This window comes from Heliangelus exortis, chromosome 1 (assembly GCF_036169615.1).
Source record: "Heliangelus exortis chromosome 1, bHelExo1.hap1, whole genome shotgun sequence".
Lineage (NCBI taxonomy): Eukaryota > Metazoa > Chordata > Aves > Apodiformes > Trochilidae > Heliangelus > Heliangelus exortis.
The window spans coordinates 150,153,289-150,160,534 of NC_092422.1; positions in this window are offsets into that span (position 1 = coordinate 150,153,289).

Genomic DNA, 7,246 nt, shown 5'->3' on the forward strand with positions numbered 1-7,246 from the left:
CACTAACTTAATGGCACCTGCCTGCTCTGCAGTTGGCTTCAGCCCTATGGGTGTCTGTGTTTCCAGTCTCAATGTCCTGTGTCAAACCAATTGCATCTGAGTCACACCAAGAAAACACATGCTGTTGCTGAATGCTAATTGAGGCTCAGGACTGGGTTAATTAAGAAGAGACCCTGGAAACACTGGAATAGAGTTACAAAGAGCTCCAAATAACAGGAAGCCTCACAGCTTGAGTATTGACCAACAGTGTTTGGAAGTAGGATTTTCTTAAGCACAGAGGATGGAGAATGTCAGAGAAAGAAACAGTTCCTTGTAAACTTGAAGTTGCCATATGCACAAGCAACAGAGAGGACTGTAACAGAAGTTCTGCTTTTCCTTTAGCCTGAGAAAGCTGAAACGTAAGAGAATTACCAGCCTGTATCCAAGAATTAGTGCCATCAGATATGTTTTAAATGATGCAGCAGCAAATGATCCCATTATCATTAATTTCAGATTTGATGGAAAAATTTGTCCCTTTTCATATATCCAGTTGGATATCTCAGCCTTGTAATAGGTGTGTCACCTCAGCCTTCATCTATTGATAGAGTACATCCATTACTGGCATTTATTAAAATTTGCCAGTTCTCTGTCTGTCACAAAGGTCATGAGTGAATGAGTTTATCACCATTATTTTTCAGAAGGTTAAGGATCCCAATCATCCCCAAACAATTTGGTAAGAAACTTTTGTTGTATGAGTCAGTTTTGTGATATGATGTAGAAGCAAAATTATTTGACATATAAAAAAACCCACTTTTTATTTCACGAAGCCCATAATTTAATGGAGTTTTGAGATGCCTTTGGGTAGAAGCCTGCTTTCTTCAGAAAATCTTTTTTTCCTGAAGTACAAGGAAAAAATATATTATTTTACCATCATTTTAGTTCAGTATTTGTGTGATCTCATGATAACACAGACCTCATAGGATCCAAGGTCCAAAAAAAAACCCCAAAGTATCCTTAAAAAAAAAAAAAAGACAGGACACAGTAACACAATCATCAAACAATTGCAGGTTCAGTACTTTGCTGAAACATTGATCCAAACCCTGGTCTTTCTTTATTTGAACATCAAAATCTGGGTCTCTAGGAAGTCTGAAGGTTCTCCTTTCTTCCCCTCCAGTGGCCCTCCACACAGATACTGGATTTTCAGTGAGCTTTTTAAGGTGCTGGGGGTAGTTCTGTCCCACATGGTACTCTGGTCTGGGAGATAAAGGGCTTAATCCCTCCTTTCCATAGGGTCTTAGAAACACTGTGGTGTGACAGGTCAGCACTGACTGATGGAAATCACATGAGACATGCTGGATATTTAGCAGTAAATCAGCCAGCAGACCCAGGGAAACTCAGGAGTAGTTTTGTCTATTATATTAATAATTTTGCAGTAGTATGAACAGGGTTCATTCTCATGTCAGGTGACAGAGTAGCTGGTCCTCTAAATAGAACATTCCTTTCCCAGCGTATTACATGCTTAAAAGTCCCACTATTTTCTTCTTCTTTTTTGCTTTTAAACACACAGAGAACTAGAAAGCCTTTGATGCTGAAATGTACTGTTAAGCCCATGGAAGGAGACTCCAGCCTCAGAAAGCAATAGAGCTTTTTCATTTCCTTGATGTTTCTTATATTTACTTTGCTGTAAGGAAAAGGAATTCTACCATCCTTTAAATCACTGGAATATTTAAGAGTCAAAATCCACCCTCTCATTTTCTCAGCTGGGGACATCCCTAGCAGCTCATATTCTGCTTTAAGATCTAAGTTAATTTTGGACAGATGCTGTGCCTTCCAGAGTCTCTTGTTTAAAGGATTCCAGTCAATACATCTTCACAGGGGCTATGGCTGAGGGTACCAGCCCTGCTTCCCAGGAAGGGCTATGTGTGCCAGGTTTCTACTGTGATCACAGGTAATACGAGTCACATGAGCTGAGGTTGGATGGGACCTCAAGAGGTCATCTTGAGCCTCATCTGGACCTCAAGAGGTCATCTTGTTCAACCTCCCTGCTCAAGCTGGGTCACTTAGAGCAGATGGGCTGGTGGTTAAGGCCAAGAATCTGAGAATGAAAAGATCTCTGAATGAAAACAATAGGAATCTGGAAAGGATATAGTGTTTCTTCTGTGCCTCCTTCATTCTGTTTCTTGTTTAGGGTCAAGGGAAATGCAAGAACACTTGAAGGCTGAAAGTGCCACAAGAATTGATAAGGGAGTGCTTAAGCTAGAGAGGGCAGCTGTGTGTATGGGTGTGTTATGGATGAGTTATGGAAAGCTGACTGATTTATCAGAGGTGAGGGAAGGCTTGCTGGGGCAGTGGTCTGTCGTGGGGCTTGAGTCACTTGCTGGAAAAAGGTAGAGGAACCTTTTAAGGCCTCTGGAGTGAATTCTATGACTCTTGGGAGTTCTCTTGTGTGCTGCTGTTGCTTAAGGTACAAGGAAATTATGTTTCAAAGGATTTTTACTTAGCTGCTCTACATGAGTTTTTTCTCAGCCTACATTTTAATACTTGACAGCTGAGCTTTTACAAGTCTTCAGAGCCATTAATCAGAGCAGTGTTCTGGAATGTTTTGCGATGTATATTTAAGAATTATGGCACTGGTTTAAATTAGAGGCTAGGGCTTACTTTTGAGGCTGCTTTTGGCCTCTTTCTGTAAAGCATGGAGCCGTGCATTATTGTTCTAAGAACCCATAATTAGTAGCAAATGTTTGCAAAATGCTAAAGGTTGTTGCTAGGGTGCTCCTTCAGGCTGGGATGTGCGAGGGTTGCTTAAACCTAATTTAGATCTATTTCAAAAACTGTTTTCTTAAGCTGAAAGTATAGATCATTTTTATGCAGTGCAGTACATTCTGACTCTTGAAGGAAGCAATAAGAATAAAGACATTCCTTCAGGAATAGGTATGATTTTGTGTGAGCAGCAATTAAGCTCATAATCTCTGGAATAATTTGCTAGTGAATCAGACATGAGAAAGGAAACAGGACTTCAGACATATAAGGCTGGTTTGGTTTCTCTTGATAGATGTGTTGATTCATTTGCCTAGAAACACTCAAATGCCAAGGTACACTGTTAACCTTCAAATAAGAATCAGAAGAACATATGTATTTGTTTCAAAGGTAAATTATAACTTTTTAAAACTTATAGTAAAAAAAAAGTTGCAAAATATTAAAGTACCCCCCCCAAGTCTCACTGTAGAGTATTATTTGATACTTGAACTTGTAAATAAGGTTCCATGTAAAACAGGATGAGTGCTTTTTGTTATTTTTGATGTCAGGTTTTGAAAGAACTACATAAAAGGTGCTCTGCTTGAGCCAAAATATTTATATCTCACAGGTGATGTTGCTGTACAATACACTAATTTTTAACACACAGTGGCTCTTCAGCTCAAGGCAACTGACAGAAGAGGATGCTGAAGACCTGAAGACCAGAAAGGCTGCCATCACCCTGCCCTGAGAGATGGTCCTGTATGCACCAGTGGGTGCTGGTTGCTCTCACTGAAGAATGCAGTGTTACAGCAGGGCTGTGGGATTCAGGGTCTGCCTCCAGTTCTGTGCCCTGTGTGATTTTAGTTAAGTCAGTCAATCTCCTTACACTCCATTTCTCAGCCTTCTCCCTGGATCTTTGACACCCCTCCCTCCTCATGCCCCTTTTGCATGGTTCCCTTCCTTCTCGCTTGTGCTTTCTGTGTTAGGATCCAGAGGCCACCAGCAGGTGAATCCCCTGCTCTGGGCCCCCTCAACAAGACCCCCACTGTGCCCATGGGCAAGTGGTGTCAGGGGACCAACCCATGGTGGAGTTTTGGGACTGTGGGAGGTGGGAAGAGAGAGGGAAGTAACTGCTGTAGGAGCTGGATTGGGTGGGACACCCTGCATGAGGACCCTGGGGGCAGGGAGTGCTGCTGAAACCCGGCCCAGGGGGTGGGTGGATGTGCAGATATGGGAAACACCTTTCCTGTCATTGCCTTGCTGAATTAACATCAGGTGACTGAAAGCACCTACCAGGGGATCAGTGGAGAGGGGGGATTTTTTTATTCAAGTCAGGTCAGGTACTGACCCAGCCCAAGCTGGAAGGTTTCTGTAAGTTATGATCCTTTTCATAGAAAGGGATGCATGTGGGCTGACAGTGTCAGTCAGTTTGGCTTCAGAGAGACAGGTTCCCATGCTCTGGTCCAATTAGTTCAGAGTGGAGACAGAGGTGTGAGTTAAAATTTTCATGGGTCTGTTGACTTTTTAAAGACATGTGGGAAAATGTGGAAAATAATGGTGTCTCAGAGCCCAGGAACATGAGTGAGATTCAGCATGCAAACTAGATACTTAAATATTCCCCTCTTTGGCCTTTGCCTGTGTTGCTGGGAATAAACTGCTGGGCATGCAACAGTGACATTACAGCAGATCAGCTCCCCTGGCCCTCCCTCTGTATCCAAGCTCCTCAGCCTGGGTTTGTATACACAGCACTGGCTGTGCTGAACTGTATCCCGCTCATTGTGTGCCCTTGCAGGATGACAGGCTCTGGATTACAAAATGGCAGAGACCCTTTTGTGCTCATCTTGTTTTGTCCTTTAATCTTGGGCAGCCAGATACACATGAAAGTGTCTGTGAGCAACAGCTTGGGGGCCAGAACACTTTTTAGGAGATGTAAGTGGGCTGCTTAATGCAAAATTGTTTTCCAGCTACCTGGTTTGTTGAATTGAGAAGAAAACCCACCTGCTGGTATACAGTCCTGTCTTGGGCCCTGCTTTCTTCTGTGCCATTACATCATCATCATCATCATCATCATAATCCTTTGACTGCATAGAAGCGATGGGAGGATGTCACAAAGAGTATTAAGATGTTCTCAGTCTCAGAGGTAGGATCTCTCCTGTCCAGTCATGTCCTCATCTTTTCTATCTCATTTCTAAATAAGATGAATTGTTCTCCCACATTCAGAGGGGGGCAAGGAGATCTTCAGATGTTCAAAGTGACTGTTTTTGCTGTTGGAAGTAAGAATCAGGACCTGGATCTGTAGAAGTCACTTTATGCCCTAATTCACAGTAAGATATGCATTTTTACTTTTATGTAATTTTATTAAAAGGCTAATCTAGCTTTGCCTGTATTTTGCTTTGTACTTTTTTCTATGAATGACTGCTCCATGTCTTTTAAGAAGACAGATCCAAACGTGTCTGGAGTGGGGGGAGAGAAAAAACCAATGCTTCTGGAATTACTCCCAAATGGAAGGAAGATGAATAGTTAATTTTGCTTCTCCCTTGATGGGAAGCAAGCATCAGATAATATAAATTAGATCAGTTATGTATTAGGGCCTGACAATTTGTACTAGCAGACAATCTGCCTGGCCCTAAGACATGTCTGTAGAGTCAGAAGGAGCACCTTTCTATCCTGGTACTCTCACAACTCTTGGCCAAGCGTAGGATGGACATGTGGGCACTTATGTTTGGCCATTGTTCTGGAAATGCCACAGAACCTCCCAGGATAATGTTGCTCTGCACCATCCTTTCCTTTTTTCAGTCACAAGAGTCTAATGTGAGTTTCTTTTGCTTTGCCTACCTGGACACCTCGGAGGAAGTGAATGGTCTGGCCTCCATCAGCAGACTGTCACTTGGTTTCCTATAAATACACTGCCAGCAAAAAGAAGTGCTCAGACATCAGGTCTCTGCTTGAGTAAAAGAAGAAGCAAAGGCCATGACTGATATGCATCTCAGTGGTGGTAAGCCAGTTCTGACAGCAAATGAATTTAAGTGCAAGAAAACAGAGGTAAAGAAGCTGCTATCTATGGGAAAGTCTTGAGCAACTACATTACAAACACATTTCCCCTTCAGAGCCTGATGAATTTCTGAGCTCCCACTCAAGATTTTTTACTTATGGAACATATAACAGATTTCCATCACTGAAAGTTATTTGATTTCTTCAAGAACTGGACAATTTAGGTAGTAAATAAGTTGAATGAAATCCCCTTGGAAGCCCACACTGACGTAGTATTGCATTTTGTTCCTCTGTGGCAGCCAGGTCACTTTCAACATTTCCAGGTTTCTTTTAGCCTTTGTAGAAAGGAACATGGGTTTTCTCTCACTTTGTGGCGTGGCCAGCCCACAGGCATCTGGAGGGAGGTTGGGAATGCTGTGTCATGTGTTGGGAATGCATGTCATCCACCTTGCCATCCACCTTGCCATGCACCCTGCTGATGGTTGCCTGTGGTGCCATGTGTGCTGCAGGCAAAGATGTCACTGTTGCAGCTACTCTATGTGCAGGGTTGTTTTGCTTTGTTTTCTCCCTTTTGTTTTTTTTCCTAACTTTATTTTAAAATTTGTTCTAATACTGACATCATGTCATGCTTGGAATTCAGCCTTGTTTATTGTGAACCTGTCACAATGGGCTCTGCTCACTGGTGGTTCTCCGCCATTATGAAGCAGAAACAAGTCCAAGGAGATTATCTGTGCAGTCAGCTGTACAGAGGACTTGAGATGCCTCAATTTATGTTTTGTGTTGTGGAGTTTTTTTTACTACTCATCTTCTAATTCTCTTGGTTTCAAAAAAAAGCTGTAGCATTTTTGCCTTCAAGTTTGTGACCAAAATTTTGGAGTCTACCTATATCTAGTGCATTTATCTTTACTCGAAGCTCACGAGTCAAGACAGAAATATATCCACTATGTTAGTGGAGCATGGAAAAATAGGGCAGCAGGATTTCTCCAGGGTGCATGAATTTGTGACATGCACCTGTTTGCAAGTAAACAGCACAGACTTGGCACTGATTACCCATTTCCCCTCCCCCCCCGGGAAAAATACTGAAGTTAGATCTAAATTTTTTCAAGTTTGTTGGGCTTTTTTTTGTTCTGTTTTTTGTTTGTTTGGGGTTTTTTTGGCTTTTTTTTTTTTTTAGTATCTTCCCCACCTCTTTCAATTCCACCACCTCTTACCTTAATGAAGGATCAAGGATAACTACCTGGATTTAGAAGCCCTTCCTACACAAGTGCTAACTACCAAAATGTTGATTTTGGTAGTCACCTGAGTGATACGCTGCTGCTAATCAAGGAACCAGAGGTATTAATTAGAATCACAGTGAATTGCTTATATCTAGGCCATGAAGCCTATAAGGAGACCCCAGTTATTTTCTCTTATTGCTTAAGACAGAAAGTGCCTAAATTTTATTGTCTTGCTGAACATCCACTCTAATGTCAATAATCATCAAGGGTATGTAAAATCTGAGCCAGTACATAGAAAGAAAACAAAAGCATCAGATAATGAT